The 15,614-nt window shown below is 42.7% G+C and overlaps 1 long non-coding RNA gene across 2 annotated transcripts; it reads left to right on the forward strand.

Moving 5' to 3' along the window:
- Positions 1–939: 939 nt before the first annotated feature.
- Positions 940–8,737, forward strand: LOC138918206 (uncharacterized). 2 transcript variants are annotated; one of them, XR_011427236.1, is made up of 2 exons: positions 940–1,094; positions 1,951–4,440. It is a non-coding gene; the product is annotated as an uncharacterized lncRNA (long non-coding RNA). The 2 variants fall into 2 exon arrangements; XR_011427237.1 differs by lacking the exon at positions 1,951–4,440 and adding an exon at positions 5,507–8,737 and having other exon boundaries at positions 946–1,094.
- The last annotated feature ends 6,877 nt before the right edge of the window (positions 8,738–15,614 follow it).

Genomic DNA, 15,614 nt, shown 5'->3' on the forward strand with positions numbered 1-15,614 from the left:
GTAATTTTTTCTTTAAATAGACTCACTTTTTGCATTTATACAAAAATGTGAACAGAAACTCTGCACTCTCTCCCTCAGTATAAAACTAATATCGCTTCTAGAAGATAACTCCAAAAGACAATATACAAATAATATTATTCACTTCAGGCTCAAAATGGTCCCAATAGAAAGTTTTGAGCTTTAGGTCTGTTCTCTTAGCTAATAAGGCAGATGAGCAAGAGTTAGAAAGGTGTTAAAGAACCCTAAATTGAGACTTTATCCTTGAGTTATTAGAAGGATTCAAAGAGAAACAAAAGAAGATGAATGCCTCCTTTATAAGACAGTATTATTTAATACCTTTGCTGCAAAACAGCTAAAATCACCTCAACTTACCACCAATGGTGGTGTGTGTGTCACATATTGAGAAAGAGCCCTCAAAGTAATATTACTAGAGACCAAAAGTGAGGGCATGAGGGAGGAGGTGTTATTCTCCCCAATGGCAGACAAGGAAGCTGAAGCTCAGAGAGCTGAAGTGCCTGGTACAAGGTCACACAGAGAGGATGAGATAGAAGCAGCCTTGGTAGTCAAGGAGTGCTACCCTAGAACCTGTGCTCTTCATGACTATAAACTCTGTCGCATTGTACTATTTGGCTGAGAAGGAGGAAGGGGATGGCAAGCAGGAAGGGGAAGAGAAGAACAAGGAGGAAAAGGAAACATGAAAAGAAGACTGGGAGGAAGGAAGGAAGTTAGCCTTAATTAAAGTTCATCAGCTAGACTTCCTCGCTGTGTTTCCTGACCTCAGTCAACCCAGAGAAATCAGAGTGGAGGGGTGTCTACAACCAGGTTCCAGCACTGCTCTACAAAAACAGAGCCACTCCTCCGACCTGGGCTCCCAGCACGGAACACCAGTTGGCATGGCATCTTACCACCAAGCCCAACTATGACCTCAGAGTCCTTCTCAACACTGCACTCCACAAAGCCTCTAACAAGGATCAGAGTAGGCACTGGAGATGAAGCCTATTGCGAGTTCCTCTCCTAATTTATCCTCCATCCTAACACACCAACAGTCCTTGACTTTAGTCTACTGGTTAAATGAGGAAAGAAGTAATAAGCAGGTGATTAAGGGCTATTTTATCTTATATTTTTCAATGTTTATACTCTGATATTAAGTTTCTAACCTTTACTCTATGAATTTTTTTAAATCCTCTGTCTAATTTTCCTAAATGGCAACTCCCCCTCATTGGGCCTGTATTATAGAGGGAACATTTCAGGTACAGTGCCTTCCCAATTAAGGAGAAAACAAGTGATTGCTTCTTCTAGCCCCAACTTTCTTTTTCTTTTTTTTTTTTTTTTAAGATTTTATTTTTTCCTTTTTCTCCCCAAAGCCCCCCGGTACATATAGTTGTGTATTCTTCGTTGTGGGTTCCTCTAGCTGTGGCATGTGGGACGCCGCCTCAGCGTGGTCTGACGAGCAGTGCCATGTCCGCGCCCAGGATTCGAACCGACGAAACACTGGGCCGCCTGCAGCGGAGCGCGCGAACTTAACCACTCGGCCACGGGGCCAGCCCCAAGCCCCAACTTTCAAAGGGGAGATAAAGATGGGAGGTGGAGCAAATCACAATGAAACAAACAAGTCCCAGGTTTCGTCCTGAGATCATTAGACATGCCGCCTACTGGCTGATCCTTCCTACAGCTGCGGTCAGTATGGTAAAAGACTGACAAAGAGGCTCCTGGACACTCCAGATCCCGGTCTTAACCACACCAGTAGAGCATGCCTACTGGCTTTCCAGCAAGCGAGTCAATGAATTTTTCAACATCTTGATATTCTTTGTTGGAAGTCTCTCAAACATCAACATCTCTAAGACAGCACATCTCCCGCCAGCTCTCTAGCCCCTTACTCAGCTTTATTTTTAAAGCACAACCTACAATTATATGTTTATTTGCTTACTTGCTAACTTTTTCCCCAAGCAGACTATCAGTTCCTTGAAGACAGGCGTCTTTTCTGCTGTGGACATATCTCATGCCCAGCGCCTAGAACAGAGCACAGCATAGAGGGCGTCGGCATAAACACCTGAGAGAAAGAGGGAGAGAGCTGAAGGAAGGACAGACAAGAGATCTTGAAGACAAGCATAGTAATCAAGACTGTGGGCACTCTAGGTTGGCTGCCAAGATTTTACTCCCAGCTCCACCAAGTGGCATGCTGCCCACCCTCCCTAGGCCTCAGTCTCATCTTCTGAAAATGGGAATAGTATGACCTACCTCAAAAGCCCTTTGGAGGGGATAAAATGAACTGATATATGTAAGACTCTCAATGCCTAGAACCGAATAAGCACTCACTAAAACTGAGGTTATTGTTAAACAAGGCTATACCAAGCCTTTTTCTATCCAATTCAGGGAGAATCATGACAAGATCTTAGCACACAATGAGTTTGTTCTTCCTCCTACAGACACCTAGAATAACAATGTCTAACTTAGCTGATGCCGCTGACATCGGTTTACAAGCTTGGAAGCCGTCCCGTGATTCTAATACCTTCTTAAAAGAATTCCTGGGGATATGAGGTAGTGTGGTAGGCAAAATCCATTTGGATGCCTGGGAATTCTTGTTCTCTGATCCTCTATTGAGGATGCTTGTTTTCCCAACTAGAGAGATTTACTCTTGACCATCTTCAACTCGCTTCAAGTCCCATTGAATCTTTTCATCATTTGGATGTTTATAAATCACACCTCGATTTGCTGATTAGGAATCTATTTGATTTCCTCACCTTTCCTAGAATTGCGTACTCCCTATTCTATGTGTAGATCTCATTCATCGTGTAACAACCAATTCAAGGGCATGCGTTATACTTCAAACTCCCTTTATAAAATTTCAATGGCAAAGGCAATGAACATCTCAGAAGTCCATTTCTAATTTTTACCATTAAAGCAACTGGTGTAAATTATGGGCATCAGAAGAAATAATAAGCACCTAAAATGAGAAATGAATACAGATAAAGCATACATTCCTGCCTATTTGAAGTAGGCTTGGCCAGGTGACTTGCTTTGGCCAATGGAATGCTACCAGGCAAGAAACCAGGAGAGGCTTTCAATGGGCTTGCATCGGTTCTTCTTCTTCATTCTTCCATGAGAAGGACACGCCAGTCCCAGAATAGCAAAGGCACAGGAGTAGATCTTGCCCATAATATTTAGATTAACAAAAAGGAAAGCAAAAACGTACTTTGATGTACAAAATAATCGATAATAACATCTTTTTAAAAAAAAGATCTGGTGTAAAATTTGATTCCAATAGCCTTCTTGGCAAAGAGATTTCCTGTTACTATTTAAATGTAAATGAATCATGAAGGTTGTGTCAAAAATATTTAACTCAAAACCAGACCCAGTACAGCAAGAAAGACAGAGAACAAAGCCCAACCAAGCAAGTGGAAATAAAAATGTTCGAGTTTCCAGATTTTGATAACTTTATGCACCTAGAAACAGAGGGAAGTGATAAATGGGTACAATTAAGATACTCTACATGCCATTTATTAAATATTGTGTGACATGCAACTGTATGGATTTCTAGCTTAACCAATCACAAATTTAATCAGAACATTTAACACTTTGTCTCTATGGTGCTTTGGAGAATTCAACTATCGATTAAAACATATTTATGTGTCCATTCACAACAATCCATTTTAAGAGTCTTTGATTTTTCAAAGAAGAAAAAAAAAAGAAGTCTAATTGTGGCCTCAATGTCCTAATGAGAAACATAAGCTTGAAATCATATCTCAGTTCCAACCCACTGAAGAAGACATGCAATTTAAAAGAATTTAAAAGAATTAATCACAGCTGTGAGAATGCCGCCTACAGAGACTTTTACTTAACCAAATATTAATGCAATTTACTCAGTTAATTTTACTTGTTTGGAAGGAAAATGTCCATATAGACTTGCAATTAAAGATGAATGCTAGAATTTGTTCAAGGATAAAACAACAACAGTAACAGCAACAACCATCTATAGAGCTCCAACAATGTGCCAGGTGCTGTGCTAAGAGATTTACTTGCAAAATCTTATTTATTGAAGACAACACTGTGATGTGTAGGTATTGTGTTCAGTTGGATTATTGTCACTCTTTGTCTTTTCCATGTTACTTTTAATGCCTCCCGCTACAGTAGATAAAGCATACATTCCTGCCTATTTGAAGTAGGCTTGGCCAGGTGACTTGCTTTGGCCAATGGAATGCTACCAGGCAAGAAACCAGGAGAGGCTTTCAATGGGCTTGCATCGGTTCTTCTTCTTCATTCTTCCATGAGAAGGACACGCCAGTCCCAGAATAGCAAAGGCACAGGAGTAGATCTGAACCCAATCGGTGTAGAGTCTGGGTAAACTACAGCCAACCTACAGGCCCATGATCAAGAAAAATAAGTGTTTTCTGCTGTAAGTCACTCAGATTTTTGGATTGTTGAATACATAGCATCATTGTATATTGAGCTAATTCAATGTATTAGTTTGCTAGGGCTACTGAAAAAGTATACAAACTGGGTGGCTTAAACAACACATATTTATCATCTCACAGTTCTGAAGGCTACAAGTCCAAGATCAAGGGGTCAACAGGGTTGGTTCCTTCCGAGGGCCATGGGGGAAGGATCTGTTCCAGGCCTCTCTCCCTGGTTTGTAGATGACTTTTTCTCTCTGTATCTCTACAATCATCTTCCCTCTGGGTGTATTTCGGTGTGCAAATTTCCCCTTTTATAAGGACACTAGTCATACTGGATTAGGGCCCACTCTAATGACCTCACTTTAACTCAATTACCCCTTTAACGACTCGACCTCCAAATAAGGTCACATTCTGAGGTACTTGGGGGTTAGAACTTCCATATGTGGATTTTGAAGGGATATAATTCAACCCATAGTATTCAGGTGCTATTTTTAATATCCAAATGTAGAAACTAAGTTTCAGAAAAAGTAACTTTTCCAAGATCACAGAGCAGACAGGTGATGAACTGAGCTTGAACTTGGACTTCTGACAAAATCTTTGCTCATAAACCTTGCATTTTACTGCCTACCCACTACTTGCATAAAATACTCAGAGGGATTTTTTTTTTTTAAAGATTGGCACCTAAGCTAACAACTCTTGCCAATCTTCTTTTTTTATTTTTCCTTCTGCTTCTCCCCAAAGCCCCCCAGTGCATAGTTGTATATTCTAGTCGTGAGTGCCTCTGTTTGTGCTATGTGGGACACCACCTCAGCGTGGCCTCATGAGCGGTACCATGTCCGCGCCCAGGATCTGAACCTGCAAAACCCTGGGCCACCGAAGCGGAGCGCGCAAACTTAACCACTCAGCCACGGGGCCAGCCCCCAGAGTGAATTTTTGAAAGCTGATGTGTTTCTCAATTACTCTTATGCAAACATACCTACACTGCTTATTTACATGGTTTCATTATTTCATTTCATTATTTTATCAGAATTAAAGGAACTCTCACTAAAGCCTTAAAATATAAGAACTGCTATAATGTAATCCCTCTTATTTGTTAAATATTTCTGGAACAGGAACTATGCCCCAAGTCCACCAGAGAGCAACGATGAGCAAAAACACCTCATTTCATGCCCATATGGAGCTCACAGTCAAAGGAGGGTGACAGATGGATCAAACCATCCCATAGCTTACTTCGAAGTCACAGCTGGCATCAGTATTACAAAGAGAAGTTACAGGGTTCCATGAGAGTGTAAGAGTCAAAATTATGACCTACTCAGAGATGTCAAGGGCAGCTAAGAAAACAAGAGGTGAGTTGAGATCTCAAGCATGAAGAGGACCCACATGGGCAAAGGCAAGGGAGAAGAACATTCTGGAGAGTAGAAAATAGTATACACAGAGAATTAGTGGCAGAAGGGAGCCCAGGATACCCTAAGTCCAAAGAAGTCCAAAGCATCTAGAGCATCAAATTCCAAAGGGATGTGATGGGAGACACATCTGACAAGCAGGTATTACCCAATGTCATCTGCCCAGCAACCCTTGGCAATAAATAGTTACTATTACCATTTTCAGATGGAAAAACTGGGGCCCAGAGCTTTCCCCAAGGCCAACCAGCTGATCCATGCTAGAGCAGAGGATCAAATTCATGCGTATCTGGCCATGGAGGCCAAGCACCCACCATCATACTGCACTGTCTCTCAAAGCAGAAGAACATAAGGACCGTTATTTAGTGGAATAGTTACTATAATTACCACCAACACCTAGATTATAGAAATGCCTCTTTTTCACCTATATACATCTCATGATTAGTGGTCTATTTGGTAGTGTTTACACTGTTTCATTTTATAATTTCCTTGTGTAAAATATATTATACTGACCCTTACAGAACTGCCATTTTTATAGGTTAAAAATGGTCAAATATTATGGTTTCAGGTTTTAATTCATACACTCACATAAGCAAAACATGTGAACTGTTGAATAAATTATTATAAAATGAACAGGTATGGCACCACCATCCAGATGAAGAAATAGAATGTTCACAATGCCCCGAAAGAGCTCTGAGTTCCCCTTCCCCATGATGCGTGTCCAGGGGTGTGCCGAGGGTGGGGGAGATGACTGATCCGCCCCAGGTACAGACAACAAGGAGAGAGAGTGTTGCCCTTAAAGGACAGCCCACTGTAGACACGCTTGGCACACCATGCGTGCGTCTGCTCCAATACAGTGATTCTCAACTCAGGGGCAGGAAGAAAGCCAGGCGAAATGCTTCTTCACCAACTCCAGCACGACGTAGCTTCCAGATCATTTAGAGCAACTCATCACAGCCTTTCCACGCGACAGTTCTGAGGGTTAATGAACTGTAGGGAAGAACTGTTGACAGTCACACTCCCTTCTCGGACGAAGCCCCAGCTTCCAGCCCCAGCAGCACAATGAATCGCCTCGTTGTCCATTGTCCCAGAGCCCATGACTGCTGAAAGGTGAGGCCCTGGATTGGCCTCTTCCACAGTCAGCAGTCTTTATGGTGCCGCACTTTCTCTGGGTCAGGCAAACTCACAGCCGTGGTCCCAGCCTGACAGCCAGGGCACCTGCGTGTTGAGCTCGGCTCTCAGCCGAGGTGCACTGGAGGCTGGTTTCCAACATAGCTTAAACACAATTAACTTTTCATTTGATTCTGGCTGCCTCTCTCCACTCCTAATGTTCCCTTAGGACCTAGGATGCAATAAAGTCCAGCCTGTGACTAAGAAGGCTAGGCAGAGAAACTGACCAAATATTGTCCAACACTATATTACAAACCTATAGGAAAGGAGTTTAATTAAAGACCACAACAATTCTTTGGGGAAATGTTTCTTTTATTAACCATTCCTGCCGAACAAAGCAGCTTTAAACAAACCCTGACTGCTTGGAAATTGTGTATGCCTGAGATTTCTTTTTTCTTCTTAATCTGTTCTGCTTTTTGGTTATTTGGTCATTAGGAAAATCAGAAGTGTCTTGGACCCAAGAAATCCAATTTAAGTAAGCTCATTCCACATTTATAAATATGAGCAGATGACATTTAAAACAGACAAACCAACAGGGACAGTCTTAAGTATGAAATTGTTGTTTAGCATAAAGTATTACCATAAATATAGAGGGGAGCTATTTGTGGATGAACTAACAAGTTCAGGGCATTTCAGTGAAATCTATGCACAGCCCCAATGTGGATACGACATTTATAAATGCAGAGGAAATGCAATTCTTTTATGCGCTAGTGTAATGAAACCACTAGTTAGTGTCACTGATATGATAGCACCAACTGGAAAAGAGTGAATGAGAAAGCAGAAATAAAAATGCAAGAACCACATCTAACGGAGCAATGAAATTGGATTTTAAAGTATTATTGGAAAAGAGGAAATACCACGGAGGAGCAAAGACATGTGTATGAATTTTTTTAAACCCAAGGAACGTCAGAGGATATATAAATTTAAAACTGACCCGTGAGTCCACGTGAACCTTCCAAGGCCATGCAGTTAGCCACAGGCACATACCATGTGGAGACTCACTCTTCGAGAAGGGGCGCGGGACAAGGAGAACACGTGAAACTGTGCTCGCTTTTCTCAAAAATGCCAAGAAAATTACAAAGAAACAGAGCAAACATTCGGTAAACGCAGAGCTTATTAAGAATGCATGATAAAATTCTACCACCAACATTTTCGTGACCAATAAATGCACCTGTTCCTAAAGTATTCACAGAATATGACTCTCTACCTAGACATGCATTCTCTAGAAGAACTTTCCTTGGCCTAATCCTAAGTGAGTTACATGTGGCAAATTTTCCAAAGATGGCTTCTGCGACGTCCCTCCTCCCAGATGTTCTTTTTGCAACGAGAGCTTGCAATGCCCCATCAGGTGGTGGAGTCTATTTCTGCATCCCTTTGAATCCAGGCAGGCCCCGGGAGTGCATTGACCAGAGTTATACAGCGGAAGTGACCCTGTGCCAATCATACTCATAGCCCTTAACTGGGCTAGTGGCTTCCAGTTCCCACCTCTTGAAAGTCGGCTGCCATAAAAAAGTAATTATGGCAAGACCACTATGCTCTCTCTGAGTAGCCGAGCCACATGGTGCCGAGGAGGATGTGGAGAGAAAGAGAGGCCAAGGAGCATTATTGGCACCAGACATATGATTGAAAAGGCCATCTTGGAAGAGAATCCTCCCACTGCATAGGCCCAGCTCATGGCCTGAGGGTCAGATTCAAACTGCCTGGCCACGTCCCTCCCAAATTCCTGACGCAAAAAATCGAAAGCAAAATAAAAGGTCTATCTTAAGCTACAAATTGGGTAGTTTTCTACACAGCAATAGATAACTGGAAGATTAACCTTCCATATTTGAACTTCAACTGGAAAATGTGTATTTTGCCCCAGTTGAATTCTAAGGTTTTTACCCTTCTTTGAAATTTTGAGTCATGCAACTTTTCAATACTTCTTCAGAAATCTCAATGCTGCCAATAAATCTAATGTTCAGTTTTCATTAATGAATTAGGAGAAAATCTCAGTGTTTCTCAAACTGCATTCTGGGGACCACCTTCATTTGAACAACTGAGGTTGGTTATTAAACATGCAGATGCCCGGGCCTCACCTCAAACCCACTGAATACTGATGTCTGAGGGTAGGGCCTAGAAACATGCCCTTTTAAACACTCCCCTCATAGCCAACATACGCACATTCTGGCTTCCTGACCCTCTTCAATTCTGGGGCTGCTTATTTTCAAGGCAATTTCCAAACTAATCCCAGAGGCATTTTGTCAGCTGTGGCAGTAAGATGCTGGAGCCTGTCAACACCACAATTTTGCCGACTTCGGCATACTATTTGGTACAATCAACCATACGTGGCATAAGATGCCTCCCTTGTCCTCAACCTCTGCAGTTAAACGGCCAATTGACCTGCAAAAAAAACTCGCTATATGAATACCAACAGCTTGGAACAAGTCTATCAGCCATCCTTTTGGAGGAGGCAAATCAGTAGTAAAATTAAATTCAAATAAGCTTTATTGGGTAATTACAATATGCAAAATATCTTGCTAGATGGTGTGCTGGTGATACCATAAAGAACAGAGGGGTCCTGATCCCTGGCAACTCAGTCTGGTAAGGGAAGCAGTTAGTTACCTGAACAATGGTTCCCAGTATGCAGATAGTAACAGAGAGCTACAGAAACAGCGTTCTGCGCTGCTTGCCACCTGAGTCTTGAGCGAGGAAAGGGGCTGTATTTGCACAGCAGACGTGAGAGGAGCCCTTTATTCTCAACAAGGAGAACTTCTTCCTCCAGGATAGAACTGCCAGAGCGCACAGTCAACCCCTTTCACAACAGACTAGGGAGGAACAATGGTTTATTGAGATGCCCAGGGCCTCACACCAGCAAAGCAAAGAGGTTGGCAACAAACTACTAATGACACAGGTTAACATGCTGACATCCCAAACTTCTGTGTAGGAGGAGTCAAAACCCAATGAGACCAGAGATAGTCCCAAGTCACAAAAAAAATAAGCAAATAAATGTCTCTAATGCCCACATTGTGACATCATGACTCTGTGGAGCTTTTCAGGACGAGAAGAGGTGAAAAATAGGGTCACTTGGAGTTTGAAGCAAGTAAAGGCAGATCTCAGCAATTATGACTGTTTACACCTTACCCGCGTGATGCTTACAACTCACTAAAGGCTTCCAGTGTTTCCCTCTAATCCTGTCTGGTGAGATTGACCAAGCATTTTTTATTTTAAAAACTTGACATCAAGGGTGGTCAAATGACTTGCTTAAGAACACACAACGATGGCAGCTTGAAAGCTGGAATTCCCAGGGGTTCTGACAGTCCACTGCTCTGCCCAGAGGACGTAAGAAGTCGTAGGTGTTCCGAGAGGAAATATTCAGGAGTGTATCACCTATGTGACAAGTAGAGTCAGTTCCGACTGATAGAGAGTACTCAGACGAGCGGGGCTTCAATTAGCAGAGCCCAAGCCTACATCAGCCTCTTACCACTGTAGTTTTGTCCAATCCTTCATCTCCCCAAGGCACAGTCTCCTCATCCGTGAAACCAGCATGCGCCCCCAGCATCAGCGAGATAGAAGGATGTGTATTTGAGAAGTTGATTTATATGTTTTTCTCTCTGTTTTCCACTCCTGGAAGGTAGACAGTCGCTCTTAAACTGTATCAGTTTATTTCTCATAGGGGAGAGACCAGAAGCAGGTCAATGTCACCACCTTCCCTGTGTTTGGTAAAAGCTCAGTTCTATGAAAGCCATAATGCTAGATGAGCCAGGGAACAAGATGGCTTTGGAAAGAAAGGAAGGAGAGGGGAGGAGTTCCCCAGACTGGGAAGGGGCAGGGGTCTTTGAGTCCTGGGAATACTCACAACCTGCACTGCAGGGAGTAGAATCTGCTCCTTTGACTGTGGCCTGGGAGGTGGCCAGATCTCAGAAGCGATGTCTGGGTAGAGCTTGGGAGGACAAGAGCCCGCAAGAGTCAGGTCTCCTTGTTTGGCCAAAGAGGCCACCTCTTTGAATGGCAGGGAAGCAAAGAAGCCACCAGAACCAAGGGTTCTAGCAATGCACACTGGAAAACAGGAAGTAAATCAGTGTAGACCAACGCAATGCCTTATCATCCCAGACGCTTTATGGTCAGTGGAGGTTGGGTGAGAGGGGGACACAGCCTAAGAATGACAGGGGTACCATGTTGCAACTACAGTGTCTTACTCACTAACTCCTCTGCAATCAGTTTTTTCTCCAGCATGAAAGAGATCACTCTCTTTTCTACTGAGCCCCAGAAGGAATAGCTCACTTGCCTTAAGGGACCATGTTTGATAAAAGAAAAAAGCAACATATTACATTCACAGAGGGAAATCAGATCCTGTCTTCCTCATCCTCTGCTTGCTCCGGGGCATCTGCTCTTTGACTACAATGACAAAGCGAGCTTCTCGGTGGCAAAGACTATCATTAAAAACAACTCACCCTGTGCCATCTCCAATTCCAAAAGACCACTGAGTTGAGTTGCATTGGTCTGGTTGCCTTTTGTTTCCTCAACCATACTCAATGTCAGCCGCAGAAAATTCTAATGCCGCTTTTCTGCTCGCCCAACAAGGAAGGAGATGGGGCATACAAGCTGTTTCACTAGGACCACCAAAGAATTTTTATTAGCAGCTCCATCACATTTAACTAGCTCCTTTAGTAAGATAAAGAAAATCTATGTCAGAGGTTTGTCAGCCTTTGATGGATGTTTTCATTCATGGAGTGTTATTATTGCTCTCCTTATGTGGCCAGCCTGCAATGGGGACGTTGAGCTTATTAGACGCCATACTCCATCTGCCACCATGCCCTGCAGCTAGGATATTGCCGTTCCAGCCAACATAGTCTCCTCAATTATACAGTTTCGCTGAACAGAAAGCTGGCGATTGTTTCAGGGAGATTTTCTCTACTTCTTTGACTTAGAAAATTCTGAGCTTTTCACTCACTGTTGATTTGAAATGTCAGGAAGAATTGAGAAGAAATCAATTTGTTTGTGATTTGGCCAGCCAGATTACCAATGCCTTGTTCTCTGTTGAGCAGGCTTGATTCAGTCTTAATCAGTGATCAGAGTGGCTAGTAGATCAGGCAAATAAATACATTATATATCAGCCAAGGCTTTGGTTCTAAGATCCTATACAAAGTTCTTTTTATCAAAGTCACATGATTATAACTTTTTCAATAAAATTTTTTGCAATGGAGGCTTTGGTTCTAAGATCCTATACAAAGTTCTTTTTATCAAAGTCACATGATTATAACTTTTTCAATAAAATTTTTTGCAATGGTTATTAAAGCAATATATTCCCCTTGAAAAAATCAGAAAGGTATATATATTTTTTAAAGGCTTTAAATGTCATCCATAGCCTCTGTGGCCATTTGTATTTTCTAAAGATGGCTACACACACACACACCCCACCCCTCAAGTTCTTCTTACACTGTGGTATTGACACTTCACATTGAGAGTCCATGTTCCCTCCCCTTGAAGCTATGTGGGTCTTTCTAATTGCATTGACCAATCAGAATTCAGTGGAAGTGATACTGTGTAATTTCCAAGGATAGGTCATAAAAGGTGATGTGGCTTCAGCTTGGTATTTGCTCTCTCTCAACATGTGTTTTGGGAGGCCTGAACCGACATGAAGGAAGCCTCCATGCTGGAAAGATCACACGGAGAGACTAAATAAAAATAGAGAGACATTCCTGACAGTTCAGCTGTGCCAGCCCCCAGTGGTTTGAGTCTCCCCAGCTCAGGCACCAGACACATGACTGACCCTTCAGACGATTCCAGCCTTCTATCTACTTCAACTGATGCCAAGTAGAATAGAGGTGAGCTGTCCCCACCAAACCCTGCCCAGATTGCACACTCATGAGTCAAATAAATGGTCATTGTTTTAGGCTACTAAGTTTTAGGGTTAGTTTGTTATACAGCTTTGGTAATTAGAACAACTTCATCAATGGCAGATAAACCACTGTTACTATGTTGGCTTATATTACTATCAAATGATAAATGGATTTCTTGCTTATTCTCGAGCAAAGAAAAAGTTTGCTCAACCAAGCAGTTTTTCTCCCAAATGACTGGCTTTATAAATTATCAGTTTGGAATGTAGAACTAATTTCCTCCAATGAAGTGAGTTATCTTGGTGACCCAGGCATCAGAAAACTGCTCAATCCCAAATTCTACCTACAGAATGAATGGTCCTACAGTAAGATCTCTACAAAATTGTCAGTCCTCCACCACAGAGAACCATGTCTCTTCTTTCCTTTCAGTTTTGTAAGGATGAATTTAGGCTCAAAGATATTTTTCATGCCTATATGTCTTACTAACATGAACAATTTGATTAATTTCACGCAGTAAATGTTAAGGAGGTCAATGAGGGACCGATCACTGTGAACTGTAGTTGTTAAGGGAAGTTTCACGGGAAATTTAGGACTTGTGTTTATTGAGCAGAAGAGGTAAGACATGGGTTGACAGAAAGGGAGCATGGTGGCCATCTGTGGTTTTCTTTCCCTGTCCAGCATCATTATCCCTTATGGTAACCACACCAAAATGTTCCTTAAGACCTTGTTGCTCAAAGTATGATGCAGAGACCAGCAGCATCAGCAAAACCTGGGACCCTGTTAGAAATGTAGAATCTCAGGTCCCATCCCAGGACCCTATTGAACCAGAATCTGCATTTACAAAGATCTACAGGTAATGAGTATGTACATTACAGTTTGAGAAGCACTGTCCTAAGATACTCACCCTTCCTCTATTCACGGTTTATATGGTATATAGACCTGAGGGTCCATGTGACCACAAGGTGTGGTCGAATAGTAACAGACATTGGTTCAAGGATGGGCATGTGACTCAGCCCTAACCAATGAGGGTCAGATGGAGACTTCTGCTCACACAGTACAAAGGAAGAAAACTTTTCTTTTGGGATTGCTAAGCTGGTACGATGAAAACCACGAACTGTGGTCATAGATGGGGTTTGAAGGTTGATGTTTAAATACCACTCTTTCCCCACTCCTGTATGCAAGTCTGATTAATAGAGGTTGACATAGGAGTCAGAATGATAGAGATAAACAATATCAGCTTTATGCCGGAGAATGAAGCTTGACTTAAACTACTCCCTAACTTCATTCCCCCAAAACTGCAGGCATCTGCTTCACAGGGGGAGATCCTGCCCTAGTAAGCTTACCACCCGAACAGCCAATAATATGAGCACCCCAAAGACAGATGCTTCCAAAAGAGAGAAGGTCACTGAGTTGCACACGCCGACTGTCTTCTTCAGAATATCATCGGATGTTGCTCCTTCTCGCTTGTGTTGAGTAAGAGAAGGGAATAAAAGTTCCCTGCCACCATGCGAGTGGGAGGAATGGGGAGAGAAGCATGTCTCCCTCACCCAAGCCAGCATTGGCCCCAGGTGGGAAAAGCCAGCTGGCGAATGGAGGCCACCCTGAGCCAAGAGATGGAGAGATCCTTGATAAGATCCTTTGAATGACTGCATCCAGCCAGCCAGACGTTATGTGAGCCCATGAATTCTCCTTTGTGAAGTTTATCTTGAGGTTCTGTCACTCTTTGTCAAGAATCCTAATGGAGATATGGTTGAAGAGATGCTCCCATGGCACCAAAGTAGAAATTATATAAAAGATATTTCCAGATCACAGAGAAGAGAGCTTTTCTGTTAGGTTTTGTTGTTGCTGTTGTTTTTGTTTTGTTTTTGGTTTTTTGGTTTTTTACTGGAGTAACATGTTTGGCCCTGAAGTTGGAAAGTTATTGTAAAAGTTCAAAAGTGAACTGATGAGGATATTGACCACTTACTAGTCACTAGTTTATTGATAGTGACTAAAGCAAAGAGGAAAATCTTTCATGGGGCCAACATTTCCATGGGTCTCATCAGATGTGGCTCATCAGATAGAAATTTTATATATATATTTTCTTGGTGAGGAAGATTGACCCTGAGCTAACATCTGTGCCAATCTTCCTCTACTTTATATGTGGGACGCCACCACAGCATGGCTTGATGAGTGGTGTATAGGTCCACCCCTAGGATCTGAACCTGTGAACCCAAGGCTGCCAAAGTGGAGCACGTGAACTTAACCACTATGCTGCCAGGCCAGCCCCTAGAAACTATATTTTTATTATACAACCCCCTAAGTGGGGAGGCAGTGTTTAGAGAAAGGTGTCATGGTAAGCTCCACAGACCCACCCCCTCCCAAAAAGTGGTAACCCGAGCTTCCTTCATCCTCCCAGCCATAACACCAGGCTTTCCAGTGATTCCCGACCACGGTTTCCCACCTCTCCAAATGGAATGGCTGGAAGTCTTAATCCTTCTGACCAACCACTTTGTACCTAAAGCTCACACATGAGTTTCTGAAGGTTTTACGTCTTGTAAAAACAGGCAAACTTAGTACTGAAATGTCATGCTTCACTTCTCCTTTTTCACATATACCTCACATGGGGGACGACTACAGATTCTGAAGGGTGAGCTTATTGTCTGCAAATAGTGACTGAGCCTCGCCCATGCCTCAGGCGTGGTGCCGGGCACTGGAGGGAACAAGGTGCAGGAAGGAGAATTGCCCTCAAGCAGCTTAAAGCCAAGTCAAGGAGGCAGCACCATGGCAGAAAGGAGGAGAAGAGGAAGGCCAAGCAAAGGGAAGAGGGAGAAGGAGAGAAAGGTAGAAGAACA

Source organism: Equus caballus, chromosome 16 (assembly GCF_041296265.1).
Source record: "Equus caballus isolate H_3958 breed thoroughbred chromosome 16, TB-T2T, whole genome shotgun sequence".
NCBI classification, from domain to species: domain Eukaryota; kingdom Metazoa; phylum Chordata; class Mammalia; order Perissodactyla; family Equidae; genus Equus; species Equus caballus.